At 40.3% G+C, this 15,151-nt stretch overlaps 1 protein-coding gene and 1 pseudogene across 1 annotated transcript in view; one reads left to right on the top strand and one right to left on the bottom strand.

Annotated features, from left to right (window-relative positions):
• FBXO40 (F-box protein 40) overlaps positions 1-15,151 on the bottom strand; it is a 49,495-nt gene that overhangs the window by 25,046 nt on the left and 9,298 nt on the right. The gene's annotated exons all lie outside the window — the stretch shown is intronic.
• LOC140506549 (eukaryotic translation initiation factor 4E pseudogene) lies at positions 12,433-14,006 on the top strand (annotated as a pseudogene).

Below are 15,151 nucleotides of genomic sequence, written 5' to 3'. Positions count from 1 at the left end.
GGGTCTCCTCCTGTGGAAGATGAGAAACTTAGATCTGGGGGCAAGAGAAGGATTAAAGAACCCTCAAGTAGCAACATGCTAGCCCTGCTCACCGTAGGTTTCATGAGGACACTGCATCTTATCAAGAGCACTTTCCCTCCCTTTGAAGTTCCTGTCTCTTTCTCACTCATACCTAGTCTACCCAAGATCAGGACAAGAGGATGAATGTCTGGGGTCAAATACAGATACGGGAGGGGGACCACAGATGACTAAGCTAATGAGATTCCTTCTACCTTGCCCAACCCCTAGCATATACAGAGGGGTTGCCTGCATCTGCTTTACTTGGGGCAGGTTGAGGGAGGGCCCTGGTCCTTTTTAATGACTAGCCTGGAGTTCGGGCCTTATCACTATCCTCTAGAAGAGAGAGAGGCAGCTTTCTGAGCTCACACTTGGATAAGGTTTATAGTGGTGGAAGGGAGAAGCAAATAGGTGGAAAGGCAGGTTTTCCTTCCTTCTTTCTCACATTTGGCCTAATTAGTACCTAATTAGCAAGAATAACTACCTAAAGAATGAAATCTTCCCCTGAGTCTTTCTTGATTTTCATAACCAAACTTCCACAAAAATTCTCCCTATACCTTGCCTCTACTTTTTCTCTTCCCATTGATTTCTCAACCTATGATCATAAGATCAGGAACCTAGAGTATTATGGGATCTCAGAGGCCATCTAATCCAGCCTCCTCATTTTATAGGTGAGGAAACTAAGACCTGGTGAGGTATAAATGATTTTTCCAAGGTTATCTATAGATAGTAAGTGTCAGAGATGGAATTTGAACCTCTCACTCGAGAGCCAGTGTTCTTTCTACTGCCTCCCCCTTCCAATCTTGCTTCAGGTCTCACCACTTAATTGGACCTGCTCTGTCCAAGATATCCAAGCATCTCATAATTACTACACAAAATAGACTTCTCAGACCTCATCATTCCTCACCTCTCTTCAGCTGCTGACATTGTCAGCCTTACCTGGATGCTCTTTCCTCAGAGGCAGTGGGATAGAGTAAAAAGAGCATTAGCACCAAGGCTCAGATTCCTCCTCTGATACTTACTTCCTTGGGCAAGTCATTTAACTTCCTTGGGCCTTCATTTTCTCATCTGTAAAATGAAAAGACTGAACAAGATGGCCTACATTTAGCTCTGCATCTATGATGCCATGATGGTTCCTCAGCTTTCATGACAATTCTCTAACCTCATTCTCTGCCTACTCATACGAGCTCATGTTCTCAATGTCCTTGACTGTATAACATGCAAGACCCTTCCTTCTTCCTACACTAAACTTGGGTGTCTTCAATGGCTCTGGCTAGGCACTCCTCTTTTCTTTTTCTATACCCATGTAAACTGAGTCCCAAAGCCCACTGATATGTGACTTTTTCTGCATTGGTGGAGATCAGTGCCCAAACTCATATGATCTTCAGGTTTTTTTTTTTTTTTTGAGGCAATGAGTCTCTTTAGTCTCTCTTCAAAACTCTTCTGTCAAACATGTCTGCTTGAATCTCCTCAAGTTTTGGAGTACTTTTGGCATCCAACTTTGAGAGAGATGGATGACGCCAATCTCACTTCAGATTACTAAAGGAAAAGACTATGGGAAGAAGCCAGGGTGAGAGGGCCTGGCAGTCTCCATCATGTCCCTGTCTTTAGCTTGCTACAATAGAGACTTCAGGGAACTTCATGTTGGGTGAGATCTAGGATTTTCTCTCAGTGGCACTGAGCTATTTCACTCCCAATGAGAGACTATTTTTACTCTGTATTGTCTGGTATACATTCTCTTATGTATACTTTCTCTGATTTCTATTTTGCTATCAACTTGGATCAATGAGCTTTATTACTTAATTATATATATTTCTTGGGAAATTGACCTTCGGTGGGAAAGGAATCCAGCCTTGGATATAAAGTTTGGGGTCCTACTTCCCCCAATAATGAACAGCAATCAGAAATTAAGCTTGAATCCAAAAATCATATTCCCTAGACTAATAATATTTAAATGTGTAGAAAGATATAATTCTAACCCAGTATTCCCTCCCTCTAAGGAGAGCAGAGTCTGGCTCCAACTTCCAGTGTCCCCTCCTGTCAGGAATGAAAGTCTCCCTTGTAGAATGGAGGATGGGAAAGAGGATAGAGATGTCTATTTTGCCTCCCTTTGAGCCACACAGGACACCCCCATGCTACATGAGGAAGGACAGTCCTCATTATACCTTTTTCTAGGTAACTATTAGTCCTCATCTTTTTGTGATTGCCTGCTAGATCTCTATATATAGACTTAATCTCTTTTTTGATATCCAGTCCCAGATCAAAAACTGCCTCTTGGACATTTCCATCTAGAATGGCATGAAGTTAGTGAAGACTTCTCAGTGCTTAACAAAAGACTTTTAGTAGATGGTTAGGCCTTAGTTTATGTTTCTCAGAAATCATGTGCCACATCAACATAACACAACCCACCTTGGGTTGCCATATTAGCATAACACAACCCCCTCTGCCCCTTGGGTTGCCATATCAACAACCACATTAACAAAATGCCTATTGGTTATTCACCGGGTAGACTGTCATGTTTAGATTGTGAGCCTGCCTCCCAGTCAATGGGAGTAAAAGGCCAGTGGGGGAGGGTGGGTGGGATCTGTGTTAGGGCTATGTAATCTCTATTTTTGCCTTTTGCAATTGCCTCACTGTCCTGACTACCTGTCAGAGAGGAGATGCCCTTTCTTGTGAGATTGTAATAAAATCTTCCTGCTTTGCTTCTACCATAAGAAGTCTCTGATTTTTATCTGAGTCGGTGGTCTCGGACCCACACAATCTGAATGTCTCAAATACATTTCAAACAAAGTATTTCCAAAACAGAAATCCTGAAACTTTCCTTCCTCCAAACTTCTCGATAGGGTACCATGATCCTTTCTGTCACCCTCACCTCCTCCTCTCTAATGTCCTAATGCTCACCAGGTCTTGTTAATAATACCTCTTCAACAACTTTTTAATCTACCTCTTTCTCTGCATTCATATGGTCACCAGTGAAATTCAGGCCCTCATTATACCTTGCTTAGATTATTTCTACAGTTTCCTACCTGGACTCCCACTTTTCTCTCTTCTTTTGTAATACCTCCATAGATCTGCCAAAATAATCCTCCTAAAAAACTTCTTTCTACAGTGAGGTCCTGGTATTAAATTATGTATGTCTCTCCCATTGCTCAAGAAACTCTCTTTGCTCTCATTACCTGTAGGACAGAATATAAATTCCCTGGTTTGGTTTTTAAAGTTCTTTGCAGTCTGACTCCAACCTATCTATCCAGGCACATTTCACATTATTCCCCCTTGTACTCTAGTCAAATTTGTCTGCTTGTTATTCCAAAAACTTAACATTCTATCTTCTGCCTCTGGTTCTAGGATATCAGGGCAGTTTTCCTTTATGATTTTCATCTAGACTCTTTCTTTAATTACACTTTTCAGGTAGTTCAATAATTCTTAAATTATCTCTTTTTAATCTATTTTTCAGGTCAGTTGTTTTTTCTAATGAAATATTTCACATTTTATTCTAATTTTTGTCCAGTATTTTGATTGTTTCTTGATGTCTTATGGAGTCATTAGTTTCCATTTGCCCAATTCTAATTTTTAAGGAATTGTTTTCTTCAAGTGAGCTTTTGTACCTCTTTTTCCATTTGACTAATTCTGCTTTTTAAAGAGTTATTTTCATCAGTGAAAAATAATTTTGTATCTATTTCACTATTTGGCCAATTCTTTTTTTTTTAAGTTTTCTTTTCTTTTTTCTTTTTTTTTTTTAAATTAAATTTATTTATTTAACTTTTAACATTCATTTTCACAAAATTTTGGGTTACAAATTTTCTCCCCTTTTATCCCCTCCCCCCCACCAAACACCAAGCATTCTAATTACCCCTATGACCAATCTGCTCTCTCTTCTATCATCCCTTTCTGCCCTTGTCTCCGTCTTCTCTTTTGTCCTGTAGGGCCAGATAGCATTCTATACCCCTTTACCTGTATTTATTATTTCCTAGTGGCAAGAACATTACTCAACAGTTGATCCTAACACTTTGAGTTCCAACTTCTTTAACTCCCTCCCTCTCCACCCCTTCCCTTTGGAAGGCAAGCAATTCAAAATAGGCCAAATCTGTGTAGTTTTGCAAATGACTTCCATAATAGTTGTGTTGTATAGGACTAACTATATTTCCCTCCATCCTATCCTGTCCCCCATTACTTCTATTCTCTTTTGATCCTATCCCTCCCCATGAGTGTCGACCTCCAATTGCCTCTCCTCCCCATGCCCTCCCTTCTATCATCCCCCCCACCCTGCTTGTCCCCTTATCCCCCACTTTCCTGTATTGTGAGGTAGGTTTTCTTACCAAAATGAGTATGCATTTTATTCTTTCCTTTAGTGGAATGTGATGAGAGTAGACTTCATGTTTTTCTCTCACCTCCCCTCTTTATCCCTCCACTAATGAGTCTTTTGCTTGCCTCTTTTATGAGAGATAATTTACTCCATTCAATTTCTCCCTTTCTCCTCCCAATATCTTTCTCTCTCACTGCTTGATTTCATTTTTTTTTTTAAGATATGATCCCATCCTCTTCAATTCACTCTGTGCACTCTGTCTCTATGTATGTGTGCGTGTGTGCATGTGTGTGTGTGTACTCCCACCCAGTACCCAGATACTGAAATGTTTCAAGAGTTACAAATATTGTCTTTCCATGTAGGAATGTAAACAGTTCAGCTTTAGTAAGTCCCTTATGACTTCTCTTTGCTGTTCACCTTTTCATGCTTCTCTTCGTTCTTGTGTCTGAAAGTCAAATTTTCTTTTCAGCTCTGGTCTTTTCATCAAGAATACTTGAAAATCCTCTATTTCATTGAAAGACCAATTTTTCCCCTGAAGTATCATACTCAGTTTTGCTGGGTAGGTGATTCTTGGTTTTAGTCCTAGTTCCTTTGACTTCTGGAATATCCTACTCCATGCCCTTCGATCCCTTAATGTAGAGGCTGCTAGATCTTGTGTTATCCTGATTGTATTTCCACAATACTTGAATTGTTTCTTTCTAGCTGCTTGCAATATTTTCTCCTTGACCTGGCAACTCTGGAATTTGGCCACAATGTTCCTAGGAGTTTCTCTTTTTGGATCTCTTTCAGGCAGTGTTCTGTGGATTCCTTGAATATTTATTTTGCCCTCTGGTTCTAGAATCTCAGGGCAGTTTTCCTTGATAATTCCATGAAAGATGATGTTTAGGCTCTTCTTTTGATCATGGCTTTCAGGTAGTCCCATAATTTTTAAATTGTCTCTCCTGGATCTATTTTCCAGGTCTGTTGTTTTTCCAATGAAATATTTCACATTATCTTCCATTTTTCCATTCTTCTGTCTTTGTTCTGTGATTTCTTGGTTTTGAAAAAAGTCATTAGCCTCCATCTGTTCCATTCTAATTTTGAAAGAACTATTTTCTTCAGTGAGCTTTTGAATCTCCTTTTCCATTTGGCTAATTCTGCTTTTGAAAGCATTCTTCTCCTCATTGGCTTTTTGAACCTCTTTTGCCAATCGAGTTAGGTTAGTTTTCAAGGTGTTAATTTCTTCAACATTTTTTTGGGTCTCCTTTAGCAGGGAGCTGATCTGCTTTTCATGCTTTTCTTGCATCTCTCTCATTTCTCTTCCCAGTTTTTCCTCCACCTCTCTAACTTGATTTTCAAAATTCTTTTTGAGCTCTTCCATGGCCTGAGCCCATTGGGTGGGCTGGGACACAGAAGCCTTGATTTCTGTGTCTTTGCCTGATGGTAAGCATTGTTCTTCCTCATCAGAAAGGAAGGGAGGAAATGCCTGTTCTCCAAGAAAGTAGCCTTCTATAGTCTTATTTCTTTTCCCTTTTCTGGGCATTTTCCCAGCCAGTGACTTGACCTCTGAATATTCTCCTCACACCCACCTCGCCTCCTGATCCTCCCAGCCAAAGTTTGGGGTCTGAGATTCAAATGCTGCTTCCAGCCTTAGGGTTTTTGGCGGGGGCAGGGCTGCTATTCAGTATGAGATTATGTTCAGGTGGTCAGGTCGAGGCAGAGCCGCCTCTCAGGCTCAGTTCCCTCAGGGGGTTTATGCACAGACCTTCCACAATGGATCCAGGCTCCCGCTCGCTTGGGGAGCCCCGGTCTGCCGCCGCCTCTCAGCTTCTACCTCCCGGGGGGGCCTGAATTATGGGGGCACCCCACTCCCCTCTCAACCCGCCAAAGAGACTCTCTCACCGACCTCTGTCACCTGTGGGTGGAGGGACTTGTGCAGCCGCTGGAGATCCCGTCCCTGAAGCCTGCTCGGATCTTTTCCTCTCGGTGCCCCGCGGCCGCGGCAGGGCTGCATTCAGCTCCTAGTCCCGGCGCCCAGTCCGCAGCGCAAAGGACCCCCCGTGGGAGGTTTGTAGGTCTCTCCGGAACAGAAATCTCCCTGGCTCCAATATTCCGTGGCCTCTGGGTGCAGGATTCGCCGTGAGTTACTCCCCTGTAGCCGTTCTATGGGTTGTGGGTTCGGAGCTATGTGTATGTGCGTCTTTCTACTCCGTCATCTTGGCTCCGCCCCCCCTAAGTTTTATTTTCTTCAGTATTTTTGTGCCTCTTTTACCAAGCTATTCACTGTTTTTCCATAATTTTCTCCTCTTTTTCTCATTTCTTTACCTAATCTTTTCTCTACAACTCTTGTTTGATTTTGAAAATTATTTCTTAGCCTTTCCAGGAATTTTTATTGAGCTTGTGTTTGATTCACATTGTTCTTTGCTTTGCTTGTAACTGTTTTGACTTTGTGACTTGATTTTCCCTGTCACCATAGTAGCTTTTTATGTTCAAGTTCTTTTTTTTCCTGTTGGCTTATTTTTCTAGCCTATTTCTTGACTTTGAACTTTATGTTAAAGTTGCACTCTGTTCCTGACATGGGAGGTGGAGGGGAGAGAAGGGTGCTATCACAAGCTTCAGGCTTTTTTGCGCCACTGTTTTCAGAACTAGTTCTGGGAATTTGGAAGTTTTTGGTGTTTCCATGGTGGGGTGATCCTGAGAGAGGTGTGGTCACTGCTCTCCTAGTATGTGCTCTGGTCATTACCCAGGAAGGGCCCCTGATCCCTTGGGAATTGCAATTGATACTACTCCTTAGGGCCCCTGCTCCCTCAAGACCAAAAGTGCTCCTCTATGCCCTTGAGTCATGACTCAGAAGTAAGTTTAGGTAATGGAGTTGCCAAATAGCATCTAGTGCTAAGGGTTCTCCATAATCTCTTGCTGACCAATTGCCAGATCCCTTTACCATCTCTGGCTTGAGACCTCCCAAAGCATCTTATGCTTTTGTTGCCACCATTAAGTCCCACTGCTAGTGGTGGGGCCTGGGCCAGACTCTACCTCCTGTTATAGATCTCTCCTTATGACCTTCTAAGTTGTCTTGGGCCAGAAGAGTATCTCACTCTGACCTTTTGTTGACTCTACCACTCTAGAATTTGACTTGAGGTATTATTTTTAAATTGTTGGGGGTGGGGGGATATTGACAAAACTTGGCTTAATGTCTCCTTTACTCAGCCATCTTTACTTGTGCTGCATCTTAAAGTATGAAGGTAATCCTATCAGGTGGAGGTTAGGAGAGAATGAAGTTCTGACATGGGGTATGGTTAATGCAAAGGAGCAGAGATGGAAAGTGGTGTGTGTGGGAAACAGAAAGAAGGCTATTTTGAGTAGATCACAGAATTCAGAAGAAAGGGGTGATGTACAATGAAACTGGAAAGATAGGTTGGGGAAAGGCTGTGAAGGGCTTTAGAAGTTATACAGAAGAGTTTATCTTTGTTTTTAGAGGCAACAGGAAGCTACTGGAGTTTACTGAGAAAAAAAAATCAGCAAAGCTAATCAATATGTTGAAAAAGTTTGACAATATATGTAATGATCCATACCCAGGGATCTTCTAATTTTCTAAAGGAATGTTAGTAGGTGTCTTTCATTTCTCTTCTTTGGAGCTAAACTTATTCCTTGTAATCTTGCAACATACACAGACATGTTGCATTTGAGATATCTCCAATACATTCAGTTTGAAAAGTCCAATAGGCCATTAATGATGGGAGATTAATGCTCAGGGGAGAGACTGAGGCTGGATAGAGATCTGTGAGTCATTGGCAAGGAGATAATAGTTAAATCCAGAGAAGCTGATGAGGTCACAGAGTGAGAGCAGAGAGAGGAAAGAAAGGGTCTAAGATAGAACATGGGGGGAATACCCACAGTTAGGGGGCATGATTTGGATCATGAACCAGCAAAGCAAGGAAAGGAGCAGTTAGGTAAAAGAATCAGCAGAGAGTAGTGGACCAGCACACTACCAAATGAAGACTAGAAAGAGCAATGACTCTGGAGTCAGACGACTTGGGTTCAAATCCTGCATCTGATACTACCTATGTGATGTTGGGTAATTCACTTAACTTCTCAGGGTCTCTGTTTCCTTATCTACAAACGAAGCGTTGGACTAGATGACTTCTGAGGTCTCTTTCACCTATGGATCTATAATACCTTTTTTTCTATGATCCATATAAATCTAAAATTCCTGGATTTATATCAAGAATGAAGGTTGGTGCAATGTAAGGAAAACTATAAACATAATACAGTATATTAATAATAAAACAAAAATACACATGAATATATCAAAAGATGTTTTAAAAAGAATTTTTAAAAAACAGAATTCAGTCCTAATTCTAAAAAGCATAGTTCTCAAGGTTCTAGACTTGCTAGAGCTTTAAATCCAGCTAGTTCTGGGGATTTGGAAGTTTTTTGTGTTTGCAAGGTGGTGTAATCCTGTGAGAGGTATGGTCACTGCTCTCTTGGTCTGCACTCTTGTCTTTACCCAAGAAAGGTTCCCAATTATTTTATAAATAGACCTTTCCTCAGTATAATAATGTCTATAGAAAACCAAGAACCAGCATTAAAATATGTAATGGAGAAAGGCTAAAGGACTTTACAAAATGATCAGTAGTAAAGGATGTCCATCATGGTTACTGTAATGTGAAATAGTAGGAGAAAGGCCACTAATAGCATTGCCAAGAATGAGAAATTGAGACAAAAAGGAAAAAAAACTATCACTTTTTGCATCTATTTAGAGAACCTTAATGAGTCACCTAAAAATTAATTGAAGCAAAGACACTATCAAGGCTTCAGGATGGAAAACAAGCCTACATAAATCCTTAGCATTTCTGTAAATTACTAACAAAACCAACAGCAAGAGATAGACAGAAAAATTTTCATCCAAAATTACAGAATATATTTGGGAGTCTACCTACCAAGATGACACATAGGAACTATAAGAATGCAACTAGACAACACTCTATAGAAAAAAAGGCCTGAATAATTGGAAATGTTATTTGCTCACAGTTAGACTGAGCCAATATAATAAAAAGACAATATCACCTAAATAACAATAATAATCTTATTAGCCCACATCTATCAGACTACCAAAGGATTACTGTAAAAAGCAAGAAAAAGAAACCAGAATTTATTTGGATGCACAAAAGGTCTAGAATTCAAAGAGAAATAAAGAAAAAAGCATGAATAAGGTCAAGCAATTCCAATTCTCAAGTTATGTTACCTAACAGTAATGCAGCCCTGTCTTCATGTTGGTATGTTCCAGGACTGGTTTACCATTTCATGATCACCACACTTACTTCACTCTCAGCTTTCCCAAGAACTCTCAATTACATCTCCTTGTCAGCAGCCTTTTTATGCAGCATTGACTTCTTTTTTGATTGGTGAGTCATAAGGTACTTAGATCATGATTATTTTACTCTCAGCCCTTGTCTCAATTGTTATCAAGGCTTCATCACTGAATGGACCATCTTCAGTTTTCCCTGTCTATGTCTGGTCACTGTACCCAGATGGCTCCAGAGGAGAAAGTGAGGCTGGTGGTTTTGCACAGCCCTCTCTTACTTAAATCCAATTCACTTGCAAGTCATGGCATCATCTTCCTGATGTCATGGTCCTCTTTGAGAACAGAGGATAAACAACAGGTTCTGTGAATGGAAAAGGAGCTGCCTTCTGGGGACCAAACTGGAACTGGCCAGTTGGGTAACATGGTTTTTCTTTCTTTCTTTTTTTCTTAATTTCTTTCTTCCTTCCTTCTTTTTCCTTCTTTATCCCTTACCGCCTTTGACCCCAAATCACTCTGGCTGTCATTGATTGGCCAACAATAGGTCCCATGCCTACTTGGTCATTGTTTGGGTCCTGAATGGCTCAGAATTAATATAAATAGCAATTATTTCTTTTTTGGTCAGAAACCCTGAAGGTCTTCCCCTCCTAGATTGATTTTTTAAAAAAATTTATTTTTTTTAGATTTTTTGACTAGGTAAAGAGGACATTCTCTGCTTCGATTCCTTTTAAGCCTTAATCTCTGGATGGGCATTTCTCTCATCAGACTGAGATCAGTTAAAGACCTTAGTTTCAAAAGGCCAAGGTCCCCCTTTGCATCCAGGGCCATCTCTAGTTGTCCTGATCTATATCTGGTCACTGGATCCAGATGGCTCTGGAGGAGAAAGTGAGGCTGGTGATTTTGCACAGTCCTCCCTCATTTAAATTCAATTCACTTGCAGGTCATGGCATCACCTCCTTGATGTCATGGTCCTCTTCGAGATTGAAGGACAAACAACAACTCTCAACCCCACTTTGAACTTCCAGGACTTTTCTGTCTTCTTTCCAGCAGGCCTTACCTACCCCACCCCACCTTGCCATCCAGCTCTTCTTTATGTATTGTCTTCCCCTGTTAAGTTCTTCAAGAGTGGTGATTGTCTTTTTAACTTGTATTGGAATCCCCAGCACTTAGAATAGTGCTTAGCACATGGCAAGTGACTACTAAACACTATCTAATCAAAAACATGCAATATTGATTAAAAAATGAAAAGTTAATCAGTGAAACAGTGTAGGTACACAACATATATAAAGAAGAAACATAGTAGCATCATATTTATTATACCCAAAGGACTCACTATTTGAGAAAAATTGCTGGGGAAATTGTAAAGTAGTCTGGCAGAGATTACAATTAGAAATATCTCACACCACATACCCCTAAAAGCTCCAAAAGGAAACACAACTAAATATCAGTCACGTCATAAACCAGTCAGAGGACTGAGGAAAGAAAAAATGTTTCACAATTAGGGAAGGAGTTAGAGGAAAACAAGGGGCTGATATTAAGATTTTCAGGGGGAAAAAGAGGGCATAAAAGCATTTGAGAGAATAGAAAGAAGTCAGAAGGAAACACAGACAAATAGTATGTTACATGTTGAATTCGTTACATTCTTAAAAGGAAAAGTAAGCTCTACATAATAGAAATACAAGGTTTCAAATACAGTTCTCTTTTTCTGTTCTTTCTATATGGAAATGCTCATTTTATTTGGGGTTTTCTAAGCTTAACATGCAAATGTAAAAGTAGACTGAATTACTGTAAAATAATTCATTTAGAGCAACATTTACTTCTAAATATGGGAGTTGTGATGGGTAGGAGAAGCTGATCAAGTTTCTGCACTTTAAAATTCCTAGAACTGATAGAGAACACTCCAATTCTAAGTATAACCATGAGCAGCCCCCATTTATTGTGTGAACTAGGGAAAATCACTTCACCACATTGAATTTCCCCATGTAAAATGAGACTGATTGTCCCTGCTTTGTCTATCTCATGGGAATGTTGTGAAAATTAAGACATGTTTCAACAGGACACAATTGGCAGAAATTCGTTCATTGTAAGAAAGAAAAAGAATGGAAAAGGCAAAATAAAGGATTGTTTTCTAGGAAACTAGAAAAGGCAGATTATAGTATCAAAAATTCATTAATTCTACCTAAAATGTTAGACAAATAGCACCAGAAAAGATAAACTCTACATCCTGGATATTGAAGAAAATGGAGATATGTTGGGGTCTGGGAGAAGAGACTTGCTGGGGGTCGGGGAAGGCTTGTTCTAGGGCAGGACAGGCTCAGCTTTGGAGCCTGGAAAAAGCCACTGACAACAGGGCATGAGGTTGTCTGTAACCTCCCCTCTGCTCCTCAGCTGCAGAGAATTGGTCTCCAGAAATGGCAGCTACAATGAGGCAGCCTCTGACTCATTCTCCCCAGAAAGAAACATTTGTGGTAACAAGGACTATGAACTTTCCCTTCTGATTCCCTACTTCCCCCTTTTAGACTTAAAGGATTAAAAAGGTCACTTAAATCAAACTAAATTGCACATATTGAGGTTGGCAGCATTTCTTGATGTGTGCTTAAAATGCTGGCAGAATGTCAGGGTGAAAGAAGACCAAGATTCTGGCCCTAGAAGGTGGCTAGAATTATCATCCATGGGTATGGATAGGATAGGGACTAGAGACCTATGATTTCATTGTTATAAGGAACTCCCTGGTGAGGAAACACCCTTTGACAATGCAGATTGGCACCTTCTCGACAAGTTATGGTCATAGAGTTGCCTAGAGCACCTAGAGGTAAAATGACTTGCCCAGAATCACACAGCTGGTAAGAGGATGAAGCAAGAGCTGATCCCAGGTTCCACTCTCCCTCTATCTATTATGTATGGTGCCATTGCCAGAATCAATGAGTAGAAGTTTCATGAAGCCAAATTTAAGGTTGGTATAAGGGAAAAAAAACATCCTAATAATTAAAATGATAGGAAAGGGTTGTCTGATCAGATCGATCTAAGATGGTGACTGTGGAACCAGAAACCACCACCACTCCTAATCCCCCACCTGCAGAAGAAGAAAAAACTGAAACCAATCAGGAGGTTGCTAACCCTGAACACTACGTTAAACATCCACTACAGAACAGATGGGCACTCTGGTTTTTTAAAAATGATAAGAGCAAAACTTGGCAAGCAAACCTTCGTCTGATCTCTAAGTTTGATACTGTTGAGGACTTCTGGGCTTTATACAACCATATCCAGCTGTCTAGTCATTTAATGCCTGGCTGTGACTACTCACTGTTTAAGGATGGGATCGAGCCCATGTGGGAAGATGAAAAAAACAAACGAGGAGGACGATGGCTAATTACTTTAAACAAACAGCAGAGATGAAGTGACCTTGATCGCTTTTGGCTAGAGACACTGCTGTGCCTTATTGGGGAGTCATTTGATGACTACAGTAATGATGTGTGTGGAGCTGTTGTTAATGTTAGAGCTAAAGGTGATAAGATAGCAATATGGACTACTGAGTGTGAAAACAGAGATGCTGTTACACATATAAGGAAGGTATACAAGGAAAGGTTAGGACTTCCTCCAAAGATAGTGATTGGTTATCAGTCCCATGCAGACACAGCTATTAAGAGCGGCTCCACCACTAAAAATAGGTTTGTTGTTTAAGAAGACACCTTCTGAGTATTCTTTCATAGGAGACTGCATCAAGCAATCGAGATTTGGGAGCTGAACCAAAGCCTCTTCAAAAGCAGAGTGGACTGCATTTATATTTGATTTCCATCTAAATGTTGCTAAGATATATGAGAAGTCTCATTCTCCTTTGTCTTGTACTTCTGTGTTCAAATTTTTTTCTGTTTTGACTAGAGTAACTATTATCCCAATCAAAGAATTTACAGTATACATCATCCCCAGAATCCATGAATGTGTTCCTGGCTGTAATAGCTTTTAGTAAAAGCTTTGCTATTACAAAAACATGTATCTATCCACAATATTCAGAAAAGAACTTGCATTTCTTTACCTTACAGAGAATTACTTCTGTTGTACATTGCATTGTATGAAGTAACATATTTTACTGGTTTGGAAGAGTACAATGCATACCATTTTCTAGCAATTTTCTTTGTTTCTTTTTTACAGCATTATTTTTTTGCTGTAATCTATGCGGATGGCTGCTAGATTTAATTTATTTGTTTCCCTACTTGATAACATTAGTGATTCTGATTTCATTTGGTTTTTTTTGTTTGGGTTTGGTTTTTTGTTTGTTTTATTATTATTATTTTTTTGCTCATGTAACATTGGTGAAGGATCTGGGTATATGACATAAAGGTGGAATAAACATTAATTTTGTGCATTCAAAAAAAAATAAAATGATAGGAAAATAGAAAGGAATACCTTAGTAGGTTGTAGCTCCCTTCTTATTATAGGTTGCCAAACAAATATTGGATAGTTACTTATTGATTATATTATAGGGAGAGTCTTTGTTTCAGTGTGTATTGGACTAGATGGATGGACTCTGAGGCACCTTCCAATCTGGAGATTTCTCTTCCTTCTTTTTTTTAAAAAAATGGTTTTTAAAAAATTTTTCAAAGAAAATTTTTTTTACCTCTTTCCGCTCTGCTACCAAAAAAAGGAGGAGAATCTTAAAATATTGCTTTCAGTTTTTAAGGTCCTCATGAAAAATACCTCACATTAAAACAAAAAGGAGGATCTCAAAAGTTTATCATATTTGAGGATTCTTGGGCCAAGTCTTGATGCTCAGTTTTCCTGTGAATAAGGCCAAGGCAATAATTGGAGGGTGACATCGTCCTCTTCTTCCTCCTTTTCCTCCTCCTCTTCTTCCTCCTTCTTTTCCCTTGTCACTCTTCCTCACTCACCCCCTCCCATTTCCCCCCTCTTCCAGACCGGAAGTGAAGTGGCTCTGCATGGGCCCAACCCCACTGCTGACTGGAACAGAAGCTTTGACCTGCTCCATGTCTAACCTGGGCTACTCTGCACTTCCTCAGGCAGCCTGGTGGTTCTCAGGTGTGTGTGTGTGAGTGTGTGTCTGTGTCTGTGTGTGTGTGTGTGTGAGAGACACAGCCATCACCACCACCAACCACACCCCTCCAGAAGTGATAATTCCAATGAATATGAAAGTGCTTTATAAACTATAAGGGTGCTATGCAAAGGAGCAGATTGTCAAGCAGACTCACATGGGAACTTCTCAATCTCCCTTTCCATCTCCGTTGCTCAACATTCCCCACCAAGAGATCCTCTGCTCCAGTCACTCTCACTGTCTCCTAACATGTTCTCTCCTTTCCTCTCTTTTAGTATCAATCTCCATTTTCTAATCTTTTCTTTCTTTGGCACAAAGGAGGATGACACAGGGCTGGGAGCTGGAACCGAGAAGCTTCGGCTTATTTCAGAAAGCCAGGCTTTCCAGAGAGCTTCCTGGGCTAAGGGAGAGTTTAACGACTCTTCACCGCTCATTTTCACTGTGCTGAGTGGGACAGGAAGCC

Source organism: Notamacropus eugenii, chromosome 5 (genome assembly GCF_028372415.1).
Source record: "Notamacropus eugenii isolate mMacEug1 chromosome 5, mMacEug1.pri_v2, whole genome shotgun sequence".
Lineage (NCBI taxonomy): Eukaryota > Metazoa > Chordata > Mammalia > Diprotodontia > Macropodidae > Notamacropus > Notamacropus eugenii.
Note: the sequence above shows the minus strand (reverse complement) of the source record. Positions and strands in the feature narration are given on the sequence as shown.